Below are 21284 nucleotides of genomic sequence, written 5' to 3' on the forward strand. Positions count from 1 at the left end.
TCTTTTTGATAAGGAAGGCTGCCACAAGGAAAGACTTATTAATACTTATATTATTAGGCTAAGTTTATATCATAATAAAAGACTCTTACATTAAAGAGCCCTGGGGTATATTATGGAAATCCTAGGGCCATCCCTGCTGCCAGCAGGCAGCCAGCCTGATTGCTTATCTCTTTAAGGCCATAGTAACTCTCTGAAAGTTAAATTTGCTTTATTTATAGAATGGAAGAGCCTTCACTCATGAGGAGTCTGAATAAATAGACTCTTGCCCTCCTTCTCCAAAGAGGCTGGGAAGGAACCATTGATGAGGAAAGCCTGGAGGATACAAATTGTCAGGATGAAGTACGGTCCTTTGTTCAGAATCAGAAGCCTTAACCACCCAAATCATAAAGTACCAGATGAAGTTCACTTCACCAAACAGGGGAGAACAAAATGAGAAGAGAGGCATGGTGACACTGAAAATGCTCAGGACGTGACCCCTCTAGGGTAAATACAGGCAAGTTCATTTGACATGCTAGAGGTTGCACCTTTGCTTAAAAGACCCAGGAAGCATGTTTTGTGGTAGCATAGAAAATTAGAGCTTTTAAAAAAACTAATAAAATATGAGATTGATTAGGAAATGCACAATAATCTCCCTGTTCAGGAAGTATTTATGTCTAGTTATTTTGTACTGGAGGGTAAAGGGAGCAACTCAAAGTTATTAACTTAGACGAGTTCGAAGATCAAGCCAACATCATTAAATAATTATATTATGAATTGAATAAGCATGAATCAAATAATCATATGATATCTTAAGGCTGCTATCTCTTTGGAGAGGGGTGAGATGGTTACCTACTTTGATAAACCCCCAAAGTCTGGGCTATCCTCAACAAAGGAGCATGCTGCTGATTCACCATGAGCTTTGAGATCTTTTCCAAGAGAAAGAATAGGTTTTTGTTGCTCAATCCACATGAACTTGCCTGGTACCCCTTTTGATTAATGGCATTTGTTTCCCCAGAGAGCTGCTCCAGGCAAGAGGCAGAGCTATGACACTGAGACAGAGCTAAACTAACTGGCTTTCATGGGGATTGATCACATGACCGAGCTTTCACCAGTGTTCTAAGCATTTGAGTTATCCGGGTGGGTGTGCCTCCCCTACAAATAAGCCTGGGCCAGTCCACTGAATTGAAGGTGGGATTGTCAGATATCAGGTTTCAAGAACTGTGCCTTTAAGATGAGTTAAGGTTTTCTTTCAAAGCTGAGTGTGGGACCTTCTAAAGAGAAGTCCTGCATGGTCATAAACTATTCATGGAACTGATCATGTTTCTAGAACTACCGACCTTCAAGTTTCCTTAACTTGTCTCATCGCCATCTGCCTCATCTCCTTGACAACTCTGATCTCAGATCTATCTTCAATTTATTTTTATTATAGTCATTCTCTCATCCTAAATATGATGTCTACTCTTACTAATTTGATATCTGACCTTGACTTACCTTGACTTTCCCTGACTGTACTTTCCCTGCTTGGACTAGAGGTGGGTGTCACATTGGTCAGTGTCTGTTCTTGATTCCATCTTCTGCCCCATTTTTGGCCTTGCTCTTTTTGTGAAAACATCAATAACTCTAAGAGGTCCCATTCCCTGACACAAAGCCAAGGCAGGACAAGGGACTAAAAAGCCTCCCACCAATAAAGTGGAAAGGGCTATAGGCAGAAGGGAATGTGTTCTACCACCTTGGCAAGTAAGTCACAGGGGGATAGCACAGAACCATACACCCCAGAGAACTCTTATCTAAAGAGGTAGTTGTACCCATTTCACACTATATTTCAACCGTATCTGTGTCTTGCGAGAAGCCAGACATGGCCAACATGCCATGTGTTTGGTGCATTCACCAACATGATGCAATGAAATAGTAGGTGTGTTGGAATCAGGCAGATTTGGAGCTGAATCCTGATTCTACTTGTAACTGTGTCATCTCAATCAAACTTCTTAACTTCTTCAAGCTTCAGTTTCTTCCTCTAAGAAATGGAGATAATTATATGTACTTTATACTGTCATTGTGAGAATTAACAGAGATAATGAATATAAAATGCAGAATATTGCATGTAGTATTCCATAAGTAGAGATCATCATCATCATCATCATCATCGTCATCATCGTCATCATCATAGCCATTAAAATGCCCTAATACCTAAATTCTGGCAAGAATGGAGAAAGTTTTAAATATTCACACAGGTAATTTCTTGAGAGGTAGGCCACAAATTTCTTCATGCATTAAGTGGGTTGATCAGTGTTGTAAGTCACCAGTTGGCTTCCTGCCTGAACTTTTAATCTGGTCCCCATCTCAATTTAAAGAGGCTGAGAAAGCAGAGACATCAATCGTTTCCTTGTCAAGGACAACAGCCCCTTCCTTCTTCCTTAGTTCTCTCCTAAGGCCCCATCCACTCACAGTGCCAAAGGAGGGGGCTGCTGCTGAATACAAATCACCACGTGGTAGGGGGATCTTTGTGCCTCCATGGGAGCCAGGAGGAATTCCACTGTCTCTGTGTAAGGTTTTGATGAGTCCCATCCTGCTGTCCCATTCCTCCAGGGCTTCAGCATTCCACCATGTTCCACAGTCTCCCTGGAGAGTGATGTAACCATGAAAATGGCAGTTTCCCAAGGTACCGGGACACAGACTTTATTGATTGGTTCTTCTAATGCATTAGGAGGAAACAGGAAACCTCAGGAAGGTCACAGACAATCGCGCATTGACTGGCACAGACATTTACTTCATTCAGAAAAGCACGACTCAGGTGGCCTTGCTACCAGAGAGGAAAGGAGACCATAGATGCGTGACACAGAAATAATACAGAAGCATGAGCTGGATCAGAAGGCATCAGTAAGGGCTGAAGCACCTAATGCTCAAGCTCAAACTTGAGGGGGAGTCTGTGTTCAGTTCTCAGCAAGGCCAGATGTCCCATCAATGTTGCTGAACAATCGTGTAAAGAAATACACCAGGCAAGAGTGATCCCTTTATGTCTTTCCTCTGTTGATTCTCTGGCCTGCTCTATAGCATTCTCCTGTCTGATTCTGTGGTTACATGTTCTTTCCATCTCACCTTCATGAACTTTAAAGCCCGAGCACATCAGAGAGCTTTCCATGCATCCTCACTGTTTGCTGCAGCTTTCTCCCTTTCGTGATCATCCTTGGAACCACTGATTATGGAAAAAAATCATAACATTTTGGAAGGTGTCCAGGCCTTCCTGTATGCTCTTTCCTTTTAGATCTGTGCTCTGAATGTTTGGAGTCTGCCTCCCATAAGCTTAGGCTAGCTTCTCCTTCCTTGATTATTATGAGGTGACATCTTCCTTCAAGGGTTCTGGCTATTTCAACTTGATCAACCAATTTTTGTTTTTTGTCAAACAGTTGTGCCAGAGTGTTGGCTTTCCACGTCAGTCCTCAATCATCTAACAATTGAAACCTTCTACAAGCCTAGGCTTTTCCGAATGCTTGGCCTGTATCATTTTACTCCACAAGTTTATAATTAATGCCAAATCAATAGTCCAGGATACAGTGCAATGTTTCCATTTTTCTAGAAACATTTCCATATTGATCATTAGAAACTGAAAAATTACAAAGCACTAAGCAGGAATGAGCCTTCAGATTGTATTTTTGTTCAGGCTTCTTTGGACTCTGCACAGACATTCAGTTTGCAGTCCTGGTTTGAGCAGCCTTGTGAAGTATCATGTTGGCAGTAGGAGAAGCAACAGAGAAATGATACCTTCAACCAAAAGCATAATGTGAGACTTCACTCATAAGCAATGGGTAGACTTCATAAGGACATTCCAAGGCTTTTGTGGAGCTCAGACCTTAGCACAGAAAGGTTGCTTGTCTCAACTTTGCAAGTTACTCTCTCTGTAGCTTAAGTATAATACATAAATTTTGTGGGCCACAATAGGTTTATGTTCAAAATGGATTACTAATAAACTAATTTGGGGCTGCTATGAAGATTAAATGAGATAATGGATTGTGAAAGCCTACTACACAGTAAGTGCTCAATAAACATATTCCTCACCCACTGAGGGTCCATCAGATCTCTAGCTATTTGGAACATAGTTTGAGTCTCTAGGAACATAGTTCAAGTCACTATGTGCCAGCTAATGTGCTAAGCAAACATATAATAGTATTTTATTTCCCTAGATATAAATACTATACTCATTTTTCAGATAAGGAAAGTGAGGCTGAGAGGGATTAAATAACTTCCCTAACATGGTACGGATAATCACTGAGAAAGCCATGATTCACATCTTGGACTTTCACACCAGAGCCCATTCTCTCAACCACTTGTTTTAAGGGTATTGTGCAGTGAGAAATCAGTAGTACAACTTTAATAAGCGAAAAAACCAGTGAACTGCAGAATCCCTGGGGAAATAGAGGTTGGAGAGTAGAGGTGGAAATGCACTGAAATAATACATTCCAGTATTGATCTGGTGAGCAGGGCTGAGGAGAAGGAGATTAGTAGGATTTGTAAAGTTGTTATTAGTATTTGCCAAAGATGTTTGGCATCTCCCATGTTCTTGGGAATTTCGTCTTTCGAATACGTTTCCAGAAAACAAGATCTCAGGAAACACCTTTTTTCCCTTCCTTCTTTCCTGAGCACTTATTAAATGTTTTTCAGCAATGGGCACCATGCCAGGCACTGAGTACAGAGATATGGACCATCAGGCAAAATTTTATGTTCGACCTGTTTGAATTATAGGCGCAACAACTCAGCCTAGAATGAAAATGAGGGTAAAGATTTGGATGGGCTTTGAGACTACATTGAGGAGTCCTGACTTCAGTAACATCTTGACATATGTCATGACCTGGGGATGTAGGGGATGCTAGAGACACAGCAATTTCTAAAACAACTCACTTTGGACCAGTGGTGATGCTCAAATTTGTCACCCATCCAAAGGCTCATAGACATGGTGAGATAAATACCCTTTACTTCTAGGTGAAAAGTGATGTCATATTAACATATGAGTTTGTTTTCTGAGGAGGGTGCATAGCTTTATTCTCAAAGAGTCAGCAACATAAAATGATTAAGATCAAATATCATTAGAGATATCTCAAAAGGAAGAAAAACTAGAGGAGAATAAATAAAGGTTAATGAAGAATACAGTCGAGAGAGGAGGGTGAGCTGAAGTAGAGGCTATGAGGATGGGGCAGGTATAAAGGCTCTTTTAAAAGGTCTAGGAATGATAACTGAAATTGACAATACATCAGAGGTGGAAGGTAAGAGAGAAGGAAGATGAAGCTTCAATGTCTCTTGATTTTGTAGCTTAGGAGATGGGTTAACTTGCTAGGACAGGGTATAAACTTGGGGCTGGGGGGAGTATGGATAAATTTAGTTCTGGTATTGATATTGAGTGCTCATTGGAATGTAATTGTAGTATTGCTATGTTATCTATGAAGCTTAGAACATATATTGGGAGGTGTAATTTAACTCTTTCACCTACCAGACAAAGGAGGGCGGACGGGCTGATTTGTGATCTGTACTTCAAACAGCCACAAAGAATTGTTTTCACCGAAGTTTTCTTTGTTTTCACTAAAGAAATGGGCATGATCCCAGCTCCCACTTCCAGCCCTCCTTCCCTTTCAGAGTCTCAGAGACAAAGGTGGTAATTCATAATGACTTAGAATATGTTTACACAGTGCCAGATGTTTAGGTAGATCTTTAAGAATGGGCATAATCCAGATTTCTGCCAAATTAGGTAGAGACAATTGAGGTATTACCTGAAGTTAGTCTGTTTATAAAGATATTTGGCCTTTTGTAGATATAGTTAGTCCTATAGATGCCTTGGCTGTTGAAAGGGTGAAACCTGAAAAAGAAGATTTTTGTATAAATACTATGTGCCAATATGACATCACTTACTGTCATATATTAGCTACTAAACAACATATTTGTATGGTATCAACCCTATTTTATTTTCCTTGTTTCAGAAATGAAGAAAATGAGAGTAAGAAACAAAGAATCTTGCCCAAGTTATCAAAGTAGGAAGTGGCAGAACTCTTTTAATCCCCACTCTGTGCATTATCTGATCACTGGACCTCTGGTCCATTGATCCCATTTTTCCCAGGTTCTCGTGCCCTTTCTGCTTTCCTTTCCCTCTGCATACGACTTAGATTCCAGACTGTGCACCTCAAATCATCCTCTTGCAAACCCTCACCTTCAAGTCCCTCCCTCATTCCATCAGTCTCAACCAGAGCAACTCCACCCTTGATTCCAGCCCTGCCCATTTCATTCCTGTACCTGAGTCACTGATGGTGAACTGGAGAAGACATTCAACCACACTCACTGGCCTTGCCTCACATTTGTGAACACGAACCTCAGGGGGACCCTCCACCTTGCCTGGCAACCTTATCTCATTTATTTAGTCAATCAAGTCTTTCATTATTCAAGACAACCATGGTCAAGTCTTCTCGTTTCTCAAATTACCTACCCTGTCCCTTTTCTCCTTCTGATGAGGAGTATGTTTCTTATTCAACTGAACACAACAGTCACAATCTGAAGATAAATAGAACTATTCTCTTGACCAAATTTACCAACCTCTCTGCATCTTAATTTAGAGACTCGGCCTCCCTATTTACTTATTATATTTATTTAGAAGAATCGTTTATGCTCCTGTAAAGATGAATACATCTACTGTTGCACCAGTGCTCACCCCTCTCCTTCTGCAGGACTTTGTTCTTCTGCAGGTACCTGCCTTCAGCTGTCATGATAATTTCCCCCTCTCTACTGGCCATGGCCATCAGCAAACAAGCAACTCTATCTCCCATCTTACAAAAACAAAACTTACCTTCAAGCCCTTCTGCTCCCAGCTCTGGCCACGATTTTCCTCTTTTTTTAAAACACAACTCCTAAAATGAATTGACCTTCCAGTCTTGCTCTCTCCTCTTTCTCATATCTAATTCTCCTTTTAAACTGTGCTAATCAGGTTTTAGTTCCCATTCTTTCAAAAACAATTTTTAAAAACTACACTTATCAATGTCACTCTCCCCCCCAAAATGACATGTTGTCAAATCCAGTGATGAATTCTTGGTATTACTTTTAAGCTTTTAGGAGCTGTGACAAAGGTGTTCACTTCTTTCTTCTTCAAATACTGTTTCCTTGACTTCTGGGATAGTGTGTTCTAGATTTTCTTCTCCTTCTTAGTATTGTTGCTCTCTTCTCCCCTGCTCTAACCCGAGGCGTGGCTCTCTACTATCTTCTCTTCTGGATTTACTTCTGGATAATATCATGGATTTACTTCTGGATAATATCATATAGTCTGATAACTTCCAAATTTCACCCCTTCTTCTAACCTCTTTCATGAGATATTTAAAGTTCTCTGATCCTTTAAAAATTTTTTTCAAAATCTAGAAATCATTCTTGATTTTTCTTTCCCACTTATTTCCTACAACTGACTCATCAGCGAAAGTTGTCAGCTTTGCCTCAATCTCATCACTTTCCTCCACTGCCACCAACAGTTCTAGTCTGAGTCACTGTTCCCTCTTGCTTACACCACAAAAGTTTACAAATTTATCTTATCCCTTCTGCTACCCTCCACCTGTGGGTTACCTGGCAGCCCTTGTTTTTTTAAAGTGAATAAATACATTTATTCACTTTAAAAAAGTTATTGAATATGACTTTTAAAGTTATACTCAATAACTTTCCATTTTTTAGAAGAAAATTTAAACTACCTAATGGTCTACCAGGTATTATCTACTCTAGGCACTGCTTACCTTTCTGACCCTATTTCCTACCACCTTTTCCACTGATCAATTGTGTTATATCCACACTGGTTTTTCTGGCTTTCCTTTAACATGCTCAACTTATCACTGCCCCAGGTGTTTGCATTCCTTAATCTCTGTGTCCAGAATGCTCTCTGCCCATATATTTATGGAACTCCTGTGTTAAGAATTATAAATGATAAGAACATTATTTTTGAGATGATTTGGATTTGAATCCCGGACTGTCACTAGTATCTGTGTGACCTTAGTCAAATTATTTAATATATCTTCCATTTTTTTAAATTTGTAAAATGGGCTCACATGATGAGGCCTACTTCACAGGTTACCTCCAGGATTAAATGCAGTAATATATGTACAATACTTAGAACACTACTAGGATAAATGGACTAAATACCTTATTAACCATAAACATCTATTTAAAAAACAGAGAAGTATGGAGCATCTTAAAAGCATAGAACCTAAGAGCTAGAAGTGTCTTAGGGATCTTCAAAACCCATCCCTGCAATTTACAGGTGAGAAAAGTGAGCCTAGAGTGTCTGCACGGTCCTCAGAACCACTCAGCAGGTAACCAAACTGAGACCGCCCCACCTCTTGCCAATTCTCTTTACTTTAAACTCTGTTAGATGAGCATTCATATTGTTTTGGATTCAAATGAACTGATTAGTTTTAAATTACAATACATTTTGTCCATCAAACTTACACATTTCTGAATTCCTCTGAGGTATTCTTTCCTGGGGCATTGGGCTCTCAAGGGTGAAGTGGGGTAGAGAAGAAAGGATGGGAACACAGGGGTAATGACACTTTAATTACCTAGCAGTATCTGGCTGTTCTCTCTGAGATCAAAGGGCTTCGTGCAGGTGTTAATTTAATGCTTCTGCTAGCCTTCTGAAGTAACTTACAGGGGCCCAGGCACAGACGAGGAAGACTGAGTGTCTATCTTCCATGGGAGTGACTTTTTGTAGAACTGGCCGCTTCATTCCTAGGCTTAAAATCCTTTCCTGGCCTCCTTCGCCCTCAGGATAAATTCCAGTCTCAGTCACTGGATTCCCCAGTCCTTCATAGCCCTGCTTTCATCATTAAGCTCATCCCCTTGCATTCTCTTCCACAGACCCACTGCTCTCCCCCGCCCCCAGTGGTTCTTAATGCTTCAACGGCACATGTTTGGCTCACTGTCCTCATTTCAAGCCTGTGACCATGCCATTTCTCCTTGGAGTGCCCTTATGTACCTGTCCTTTGTACAGAGAAGAAGGTGCCACCTCTTCTGTGCATCCTGTGAGGCCTTTCTTAGCCAGTGCCATTTGCTCTCCCAAGATCTTGAATGTTTGGTGTGGGTTGATAAGTATACAAAGGGGGTTTTTTTTTTGGTTTGTTTGTTTTGGCATTTCTCCATACCCTGCTAGACCATGAACTCTTGGTGGGCAAGAAAGGGTCTTATTCTGTTTGGTCTTCACAGAACCTAGTTCAAGATGATGCAGACAGTAACTGAGAATGTGTTGGATGAATGAGTGAACGAGTGGATGTGCCTGGCATGCTGTCAGAGTGTGAGACAGCCTCCCCAAAGAATATTTTAATGGATTCTCATCTGCTGCTGTCTTAACCACGCCTCTTTTAATCCCACTTATATTTCACAGACTTCACAATCATCTCTCCCTTGGGTTAAAGAGACCAATTACTCTTGGAAGGCTCCTTCTGGCAGGCACTGCCCCCAGCTTATGAAGGGCCTCTTGAGCCATCTATGAAGCCCCGAATGTGAACACATGCTGTGGGGTTTCACATTGATTTGTTTATTGCAGTGCACTCACTCCTAGCAATATGCAGCAAGACTTCTAGGTGGTCTGTGGGTGGTTTTTAATAGGTACAAACTTATTCACATACAATATAGAAAGTACCCCTTTTCCATTTATGAGATCAAATGACCACCTATTTAAAAATTATTTAGGTTTAAAAGGAATTGATTTAAAGAAAAATGTTAAGCATATATAACACAGATATATGGAGAAAGTCATGAAGTGGTGACTAATGTATTTCATTCATTTAAGCATTCACCTGTGTACTCATTCATCCCATGTTTACAGCGCAGCACATGCCACGCCCTGTGCTGTGTGAGGGGTATATAGATGGCAAGTCGTTTCTGTCCTGGTCCCTGTTCTTTAAATTGTAAGCACCCTCTATAGACACTGCACCTTCTTCTCCTGGATGATGAAGAAAATTTGTTAACATCCATACTGATGACTGATGAGAGATGGAAGGGAAATAGAAAAATATATACACACATGAACATACGCATGTGTGTGTACATTTGAGAGTGGGCTGCACTTACTGTTTTGTTTCTAATCAATGTATATGGTAGGGGCATTTGCACACACACATTCACCACACAGAAAGCCATGCTGTATGATGAATAATGTGTCAGGAATGGGGTTGTAAGGCAGACAGTGAGTGATGGGAAGAGAACTGACTAGTGTGAGATCAAATTTAAATCTCAGCTTTGTTGCTTACTGCATATTCTGGGCTTCACCTCACTAAGGTTCAGTTTTCCTCTGAAATGAAAGGATTGGACCGGATCAGCAACAGAAAGAGGACTTTGGTAGGAAGACTTCTGAGGTCAGATCCTGATTTAGTAGGAGAATGTGCTGGAATGATTAAGTCTAGCATGGGTGTGTGGAGGGGGTAATCAAATAATTAGTTATGCTAATAGGAGTGTTAGAAAGACGAGGAAAACAGCTTGCCACACTGCACTTAAGAGCTTTTGAGCTGGATTGTCTTGAAGAGAACTTTGAAGTTCTACAAACCAACATTGTATGGTTCTACAAAAGTCAACTCTATACTTTTTGTAGCAGGAAGTGGTATGTGAGGATGGCAAAAATGGTGGTGGTAGGAAAGGTGTGGGGCAACTTCAGTTTGTCTCTGTGGAACATGTGGGGGAAAGCCCCTGAGATGGCTTCCAGAGATCCCTCCCCCTGGTATATAACTCACTCTCCTTAGGTGTGAGTTAGACCTGTTTTGCTTCCAACAAATAAATGTAATAGAACTGATGTCATGTGATTTCTGTGATTAAGTTATAAAAAGACTGTGGCTTCTCCCTTGAGTCCATATTCTCTCTCTCCTTCTTTCTCTGGTTCTCTCTCTCTGAACCAAGCTGCCAGCCCTTGAAGGAGCGTGCCATGTGGCAAGGAACTAATGTCTCTAGCCAATAGCTAAGGATGACCCAAGCCTGCCAACTGCCACATGAGTGCCCTTGGAAATGGTTTCTCCCTGAGTTGAGCCTTGAGATGATACATCTTCAGCAGACCCCTTGATTGTAGCATTTTGAGAGATCCTGAGGTAAAGACACCTAGAAAAGGTGGATTCTTGACCCACAGAAACTGAGATAATAATTTGTTATGAGCTACTGGGTTTGGGGATACTATATCATGTAGCAATAAATAACTGATACATAACTTTAAGTTTGGCAACCACAAAGGTGAGTCCCGACAAATAAAATGCAAGCCTGAGTTTCATACTCTGTATAGTAAGAATTGCTATGGCCTCAGATCTTGATATGGCCACAAAAACTCTCTCTGCATATACAGGCACTTGAAAACCAAAGGTACACCTTATCCTGAGCTCCAAACTTGTATTTCCACTTCCTAATGGATTTCCCTGAAAGAATGCACCCCCCACAGAACATCTCTGAAATTCTCTCTCGTCCTGCTCCTCCACTGTTCTCTATCTTATATCTGAGCCCTAAGCTTTGGAATCATCACTAAATCCCCTTTACCATCACTCACTGCATCGTATCTCTATCATAGTCCCCCCTAAAGTCACTGTCCAAGTTCACTACTATCATATCATCATATCCAATTAGGGCGGATAGCCTTCTCTCTCCTAGCTTGTCCCAGGCTTCCTCTTGTGCTGAAAACACTAGCATTCCTTGCCCTCTTCACTGAATTTTTAGTATTTAAAGTGGGAAAGAGCATGTGAAAGTTAAACTATCCGTTATTCCATCATCATAATATCAGATTTCATTTTTGTACACTCAGTCTCTGTCCATGGGTAAAAATGTATTTCCCTTGATAGTAATAATAGTCTCTATACAACTTTTGTGTTTTACCTTCAGTAGTTCACTAAGTAATATTTTCCCAATTTGCTACAGTATCTTAGAACTGATTGCTTTTAGTGGTGCGTACTATCCCACAGAGCATATGTAACCTACAATACCTAACTATTTCTCTATCGGACATTGGAGTCATTTCTATTCTTTGTTGTTATAAGTAACATTAAATTAATCTTCCTACGTAAAATTGTCTCTTCAATTAATACACTATTGTACATTTTCAGGAAAAGAATTCCTTGGTCAACTATTCTGAAGGCTTTTTGGTACAGGACAGGTATCTCTGACTGCTTTCTAGAAGATTAATCCTAGGCGATGCATGTAGAACAATATCTCTCTATTTAAAATGCTATATAGTCCCGGGCTGGTGTAGCTCAGTGGATTGAGTGCAGGCCTGTGGACCAAGGAACCATGGTTTGATTCCCAGCCAGGGCACATGCCTGGGTTGCGGGCCAGTTCCCAGCAGGAATGCAGGAGAGGCAACCATACATTGATGTTTCTCTCCCTCTCTCCTTCCCTTCCCCCTCTAAGATAAATAAATAAAATCTTAAAATAAAAAAATTAAAGGAATCATTAAAAAATGTTATATAGTAACACACTTTTTAGAAATCCTCTATGGCAAGTGATTCATTAGAAAGCATAAAAAATTCATATAGTGATATAGATGAATAAGAGGGTATTAGAAGAAGGGAGGACTAGAGTTAACTTAAAGTTGAAGTTATTAAGACTGAAAGCTTTTTCCCCTCTCTGGTCCAATAATCAACGAAGAAGCAAGTCTTGTTTTCTGTATTTGTTGACCTCTAGAAATGCAGGGTCCTGTTAATGCCCATCTTGACTTTGTCAGCTTTTGCCTCACTCTCAGTACTGTGCCCTTCCTAGTAGATGACAGGTCTGCTGGGCATGGAGTCCACATCCCCTCCTTCTGGGTCACACTCCGGGTGCATGGGCCACCAGAATGTCACTGGAGCTGATATTCATATCATAAATGACAAGGCACTTAACTTACTCTTCTACAACCTCCTCCATCTTCATTTTTCTCTTCTACTTCTTCCTCCTTCTCCTCTTTCTGCTCTTCCTTCTTTTTCTCCTTCTTCCTCTTAATACTGCACACTGCAGTAGCAATAGTACAGAAGGGAAGAGCAAGCCTGTGGAATTAGGCTGCTTGGGCCCACAGTGGAGCTCATACTGTCATGGAGCATGACCATCAGCACAATTACCTTTCTGTTCCTTGGTTTCCTCATCTGCAAAGTGGCAATAATATGAACATGTCCTCATGAAGCCATTAAGGTGGTTAAATAAGTCAATCTACATACAACAATTAGAACAGTGTTGTCCCCAGATGAATGTTCGGTAACTACCAGCCACTATGGCCAAATTGTTTCAGGTGATTTCCTTCGACTAGATTCTCTGAAGCATAATTAATGGGTCACAGGATAAGAGTAACTCTTATTCTTTTTCTGTGTCTAACTTCCTCAAAATCATTGCACTGATTTCCCCAGAATGGAAGGAATATGTTCAAGGACCGAGGCCTCAGTGAGAGTGGGGTTGAAGGCGTGGAGGAGAAGCGATCCACCGTGGTTGTGATGCTGTGTCAGCACGGGGCATCCGAGGAAAAGGCAGCTGGCCTCACCAACAAGAGGACATCGGCTATGCCGGGGAGTCAGGCAACAAGCTGATACTGGAGAGAAGTTGAGGGGAAAGACAACTGACTCAGGATAGGAACTGCTATTGTCAGGAAAATTCCTAGGAACTGAAGGGAGACATGCTTAAACGATTCTGTGAGTCATATGCAGGAATTTGTAGAACAAAAGGAGATCATGCCAAGGCCAAGCAAGGCTCCTAACAGAGAGCTTTTTTATGGAAGGACCAAGGAGGGCCGAGAACACAGAGCCGACCGAGTCATTACCACCCTGGTGATTCCTGACCCACATTCACAGGAGCCAGTTCCCCTTTCTTCTTCTTCTTCCTCTTCTATGAGGGACATTAATAGTTCAGTTCTTTTCAGTAGACAGAGAGGTTCTGGGTATCTGAGGGGCTTAAGAATGACTGACAGTCAGGTCTGCAAGGAACTCCGCACATGCTGACAAGACCTGACTTCCCAAAATAACTTACTCACCAGTTCCTTCTTGCCAGTAATTTAGCAGCGGTGGGGGCGTTTTCATGGCCGCCTTGAAAGTCAGGACACTGGCTGATGCTATTGCTACTGGAAATGATGGGGAAAGGGCGAGGATGTGGTAACAATGATATGGAAAGAAAAGAGAAACTAATATTGACTGAGTCCGCCAGTGTTGGGTGCTTTCATATGCTTTATCTCATTTATTCTCACAACTCCCTGGGGGAAGATAATAATCATTCCCATCATGCAAACGTGCTTCACAGGGGCTATATTGCCCATGGTCACACAGCTGCTAAGTTTCCACCAGTGGCTTAGATTCCTGCCCTCACTTCAAATCTTGGGTTCTTTTCTCTATATGCAGTAGATGAAAACAACACACACACATACACACTTCATCTTGGAAAAAGACCCCCATGTAATCATTACAAAGGACACTGGATCGTTTGTAATTGTAGCACTAACTTTGTTGACCTATATACTCTGTGTCTTTTATTATAACAAAGCCAATTGAATGTGGTATTTTTCTGCCAGAGCTTTGGAATACAAACCAGTTCCAGATTTGTGATCACCATCTTGAGAGTTGGGGACTAAAACAGCCTGATCACAGCGGGTTAGACCATGTGAAGGACCAGCAGCCCTCACCCAGAAATCCCAGTGATTTGGACCCTCACTGGGGGCGGCCGTTAGATTTCTCAGCACATCAATTGTTCCCGGTTGATTTTCTTTGCTGAGCAGCCAGAGAGCCCTTTCGGTCTTGCCCACTGGGAGCAAACCTGAGGCTGCCCGGCTTGTCAGAGTGCCCAGCAAGTTTGTTGACCTGATTAACCTATGATAATTATCTTCTGAAGCTACACGGTGGGCAGAAGGGACCAGACAGACAGCCCTGTTGGCTCGGCTTTCACAGTTCATTTCCACAGGGCATTCCCCTTTGGGTCTCTGAACATGAGCTAACTTCATCCCCACATATTTCTTTCCTTTTTCAGCTTGTCCTCTTCCCTGCCCTCTCTCCTGCACATGTCAGGGTCACCAATTTCCTTGTATAAAGAGATGCAGAGTGGGAAAGAAAAAGAAAGGTGAATTGCTCATCTCCAGGCCAAGCTAAGCAGTGTAATGCATATGCAATACAAATGCTTTGCAAAGCAGTAGTCATATCTCCCAAGAATTAAAGTTTTTTCAGGCAAACGAATGAAGGGATTTCCCCCAAATGCTCTTCACTGGAAGGAGCAGAATGTCACCTTTTCTCTGCGTCAGCACAGGAGGACATAGCTTTATGCTTAGAAACCCGGTTTGCTTCTTGGTCTTGCGCTTTGTTAGTCTTCTGAACTCGAGCTGAGAAATCTCCAGCAACTGGAAACTATGATAATATTTCATATCTTTACTTGGGGTGTCCTTGCTAAGGGAAAAGTCTAAGAACTACACAGTCCTACAGGCCAGGTGTCGTGAGGTGAGGTGGAATCGGGAGCCTAGGCAGCATGGCAGGGAGGGAGTGCTGAGAGGAGCCCCTCAGGAAGGCTCGGGGGTGCCTCTTCTGCTGTAAAAGAGATTGACTGAGCATTGCATTCAGGAGATGGCATGTGACAGGGTAATTTGCTTTGGTCCTGAGAGACTGAGAACAAGAACTTCTTTTTATAAACCACAGTGCCCCTCGAGAATTATGACTTCATTCTTTTCTTGAAGTAAGGCTCAAAGAGCAGCTATCAAATGGTATCCATCCACTTGGAAACCCTGATCTGCCTTACTGGATTGCAGGCTGGGGGAGAGCACATGGTGTTCTAGGCCAGCATTATTGAGGTCTGCTTTTCTGTCCTTTTCATATTTATTCCCTCTTTTGCTCTCATGCAAGGAGACCTGGTGCCAAAACATGCAAATCACCTGTTACTTCCATTTCTAAAAAAAAAAAAAAAAATACGATTCTAAATAAAATTTGGAATAAGAAAATTAGTCAACCAAAACCACTTTGAGTTTTTTTCTTTGATTTTCTTTATCTGAAGCCACTCAGATTTGAGGGAGCCATAATCATTGTGGATTTTTAGAATGTTTCTTTCTTTCACCTAAAATTCTATCGTGTGTTTTGTACCTTCTCATAGCCTTCATAGCTATCACTGTAGACTGTCCCATAGTATTCTTGTCTCTTAATGTTGTATAGTTAGGTCATTTCACCTCTTTCTTTCTCATTCAGGCTAATGCTCCAAAGAACATTATCTTCTATAGGTGCATTTTATTCTTTTGAGTGATTTAGTTGGAGTAACTTCCTAGTTCATGATGATTCTTTTTTAAAAATCTTTTTAAATTTAATTATTGTTCAAGTACAGTTTTCTGTCTTCTACTCCCACCCCAGCTCACCCCCCCCCAATGCTCCCCACCTCCCTCCCATTTCCCACTGCCCCCACCTTAGTTTTTGTCCGTGTGTCCTTTATACTTGTTCCTGTGAATCCTTCCTCTTTTCCCCTGAAATTCTCTCCCCTCTCCCCTCTGGTCCTTGTCAGCCTGTTGTGTATTTCAGTGTCTTTGGTTATATTTTGCTTGCTTGTTCATTTTGTTGTTTAGCTTCCTGTTAAAGGTGAGATCATATGGTATTTGTCTTTCACCGCCTCACTTATTTCACTCAGTATAATGCTTTCCAGTTCCATCCATGCTGTTGCAAAGGGTAGGAGCTCCTTCTTTCTCTCTGCTGCATAGAAGTCCATTGTGTAAATGTACCATAGTTTTTTGATCCATTCATTTACTGACGGGCACCTAGGTTGTTTTTAACTCTTGGCTATTGTAAATTGTGCTGCTATGAACATTGGGGTGCATAGGTTCTTTTGAAATGGTGTTTCAGGGCTCTTAGAATATACTCCTAACAGCGGAATTGCTGGGTCAAAAGGCATATTCATTTTTAGTTTTCTTAGAAAATTCCATACTATTTTCCATAATGGTTGTACCAGTCTGCAATCCCACCAACAGTGAACTAGGGTCCCCTTTTCCCCACAACCTCTCCAACATTTGTTGTTTGTTGCTTTGTTTATGGTGGCCATTCTGGCTGGTGTAAAGTGGTATCCCATTGTGTTTTTTTTAAGGATTTTATTTATTGATTTTTAGAGGGGAAGGGAAGGAGAGAGGGAGAGAAATATCAATGTATGGTTGCCTCTCATGCATCCCCTGCTGGAAATTAGCCTGCAACCCAGGCATGTGCCCTGACTGGGAATTGAACCACGATACTCTGGTTCACAGGCCCGCACTCAATCCACTGAGCTACACCAGCCAGGGCCCACTGTGGTTTTAATTTGCATCTCTCTGATAGCTAGTGATATTGAGCATATTTTCATGTGTCTTTGGATCCTCTATATGTCCTCCTTGGAGAAGTGTCTGTTCAAGTCCTTTGCCCATTTTTTAATTGGGTTGCTTGTCTTCTTAGAGTGGAGTCGTGTGAGTTCTTTGTATATTTTGGAGATTAAACCTTTGTCTGAGGTATCATTGATTCTTAATTCTTGATACACATGACCAAATTGCTTTCCAGAGGATCTGGAGTAAGTTTTATTGTCCCCAGAATATCACATTTACAAAATTGCTAGACTTGGATGTTATTTATTTACTTATAATTTGTGGATTTTTTTTTTGTGCCTGATGACTTGTGAACATAGCCATGTTTCCAAGGCTTATTTACTGTTTAGGTTTCCTCTCAAATGATCTGTTTTGACAAGAACCAAACCTAAGCTGGGAATCTTAAGCGTGACTGTGACAGATCAGCCCTGGACGCCCTGAAGTGTCTGATTTCTCATGTCACCCTGGGCCTGCAGACCAGATTGTCTGGCCCTGGCATCCTGCTTGAAGCCCATTGTCCATGCACTGTGCTGGGCACAAAGAGAAGAAAGAGTGAACAGGATAGCGGTATCCAGTAGTGGGGAAAACCAAGTGGGTTCACATACAGTATGGGGCAGGAAAGTCCTCAGGACCGAGAAGGGGGACTCAGGGAATGCTTCCCAGAGGTAACACTCAGGCTGACATTCAAAGAATCAAGAGAGGTTTTCAGGCCAACAAAAAAAAGGAAGGCATCCCCTCTGCCACTACCACCATCTCTTCTGGTCCTCTCTACATTCTCATAAGACTTGAGTCACACCGAGCTACTCACACCTTCATGATCACAGTTTGCTTATAATGTCCCCTACCTTGGAAGCGTTTTTCTCACCCTTACCCACTTTCTCAAATCTTACTAAGTCTCCAAAGCCCATGTGAAATTCACTTCTTCTCTCTTAACTTGCCTGTCTCATTCTGGAGGTGGAGGTGACCCCTAAGGAGGACCTCCTTCCCTCCCTGTAACCTTCCATGGCACTTAGCATCTATGACAGCCACAGCTTTCATCACAGTGTCTTTGCCTCCTCCGCTGAACCGTGAACTTGGGCTCTGTGTGACTCCACTCTCAATGTTGCCTTTGCTGAGCTCAGGGCCTGACTCAGGGATGCTGGGTGACTGCTGAGCCATGATAAACTAATTGAAAGATCATCTCTTGAAATTTAATCCCTATACACCATTGCTGGAACTCAGTAGCTTCTCAATAAATAAATACATACTGAATACATTTAAATATTCAAGTTCAATTTCCACTAGGTTTCAGTTCATGACATATTTTTTTCAGTGTTGTTTGGGGGAAGTCCACCTCCTATTATATGGGGTTTTCTCTACTGCCTGAGAAACCTGAGCTTTCCTGAAGATCATCAGTCGACTTCGCTAGCCCCACCCACCGACGTGCAGGCCAAAGCCTGTCTCCTTAACACAGAGCCCTTTTTTCTCCTTGTGAGAAAACCAAACCTCCTCTGCTATCTGAGATGAATAACCCCTGCTAAAATAGAACCCACTGAGTCTTCCAGCCAAGGAGGCGGCTGGCAGAGATGGGGGAGGTGAGCACATTTTGAAGCATAAAATTTCCCAGGATTAAGGCATTTCATTAGGAGGCTTCTAGATGTGTTTTTCTCTCTAAAGGCTCATATGAAAGTCCAGAGAATTTACCAACTACAGAGAAACATTCTTTACCACCAGGAGCTCTGTTGCCCATTAATTGTAAACAAGTTTGTGCGTTGATCTAACAAATACCTTTTTTTTTTGGTACACCCTGTTTCATTTTTAATTAAAATCGTTGCATTGATTTGTTTTTAAAACAATAGTGAAAACTTTGTAGGTTGAGAAATAAATTATCATTTGAAGGATTAGAGTGGCTCTTCTTTTGATTTTAATAAAGATTAGAAGAAGAAAAAGAAGCACAAAGGAATGAATGCAGCTCCCCCAATATAATGAGTTAGACGGCTTCCCCCCTTGATCAAACAAAAGAACAAATGTATTAAACAAAGAGTATAGATTTGACAAACCATCTCTGCTCTTGCAAAGGATTTTCAAGGGGATTTGGAAAGTTGTAGCCTGCCCATGTTCTGTTATTTCTGAGTATATTAAAGCCAGTACTCTGTTAGCTTAGGTATTGTTTTTGTGTGTGCTTTGCTTCCTGGCAATAGAGTCTTTCTTTAAGAAAAGCAATTGGGAGATACCCTGGTCCTGGTTAATCTGTTCCCCTTTTCACACACAGACCATTGTCTGGATGTGCTTCCCAAGAGGCACAGGCATTATGTCCTGGGCCCCCTCTCCCGGGTCGGCAGCCTGTACAAAGGGAACAGTACATCTTTCGAAGAGCCTGCTGGATTTCCATTTGACACTGGAGCTGTTTTGCTTTGTGCAAACCTCAATGCAAAATGTGCCGATTCCCAAGGAAAAACAAAGAACAAAGCGAGGAACAAATTTGGTGGTGGTTTGTCAGTGTTCCACTGAAACCCTCCACACCAAAGGGGAAGAATTTGGGAAGCTCCTGCTGCCTTTATGGGTGGTTGACCACTCAGTGAAAGAAAGAGTCATCCTCATGGGGGTGCAGAGTGTCAGGCTGCCTCTCTAGAAAAGGGACTTCTGGAACTGCCCCTTTTGTCCTTCCCTGTGTCCACAATGACTTTCCATCCAGATACAGGGACAGGGTCAGCTATCTATACTCCGATCAGTCAACCTTCACAACACACCCTGGGAGTTTCAACTGGCCTTACCTGACAGTTGCCCTTTTCATGTTGATATTTAATTACTCCCCTTCACTAAGTTTTTTTTAAAAAATAAATATACGTTCAGGCAAACACACAAACACACACTGGACCCCACTTCCTTCTCCTTCTCTCTCACCTCCACCTGTTTCTCAAGACTGCTCTCTACTTGCTGTCTCTCCATCTCCAACTCCTGCTTCCTCCTCAAATCACTGCAATATGAATGCTGTCCTTCACCCTCATTCATGATCCCCACCTGGCCAAGGTCACCAGCGACTGCCATAGCATTGAGGCCTTTTCCTTTGTTTACTATCTCTTCTTCCAGACCATGGGCACTTTCAGGATTGGGGTCATACTTCATTCATCTCTGTGTTCATAGATAGCATCATGGTGCTCAGCACCTGTTGGACTAAATGAACTTATTCCAGAACTATCACATTGTCACAGCTTCTCTTCTTATGAAAAGAGAATAATGTGTCCTAAGTATTTTGCCTTATACTAGGCTTAGTTGCTGGGAATAACCACATACATTTTCTCAGTCATTTTTAGTCAGAAAAGGCATTTTGCAGATGAGGCAGTGAGGCTCTGAGGGAATAGGTAATTTGTTCGAAATCACACAGCCAGTAAGCAGAAGATGGGGGCTGTGTTTTATAGGCATTTCTGTTTATTGGGCTGGTTTGGATTATGAGGCAAATATTCCAGGTGTTGAGACAACTTTATACGAATGGAAGACTCATGTGAAGTAAATGTGGGCTTCCCCAAATCTCAGGAAGTGGGTGCAATCTCCAAGCTGCAATAATGGCTGGGGGACTGATTTTCTTTTATGAACCTCATGACCTTCAGAGTTGGAAAATGGATAGTAGTGACAACAAATAACATATACAAACATTTATGCTCTGCTATGTCAATAACCTGTGTTAAATTTATTAATTTTATTAACTCAGTGAATCTTCAAAATAACCCTATGCAGGAGGTACTATTTATAGTCCTATTATTGATGAGAACATTGAGGTACAGAGAGGTTAGGTAACTTACTAAAGATCACATAGCCAGTAAGTAGCAGAACTAGGATTCAAGCTCAGGCTTGTACCATTCCAGAATCTAGTATCGTAACCACCATATTATCCCAAGAGGCAGCTCTCTTCTTTCTGAAAGTCCTGAGTTTTCACGTTTGCCTGCGGGTGGGAATATCTTGAATTCTTACTATGGATTGTCTAAGCTAACTCTAATGGGTTTTTTCATCACTTAACACTCTGCCATCCTCTTAACAGTGTACCATCTTGTTTGCTCTTTGG

Source organism: Artibeus jamaicensis, unplaced genomic scaffold (assembly GCF_021234435.1).
Source record: "Artibeus jamaicensis isolate MK-2021 breed Jamaican fruit bat unplaced genomic scaffold, CSHL_Jam_final scaffold_1964, whole genome shotgun sequence".
NCBI lineage: Eukaryota > Metazoa > Chordata > Mammalia > Chiroptera > Phyllostomidae > Artibeus > Artibeus jamaicensis.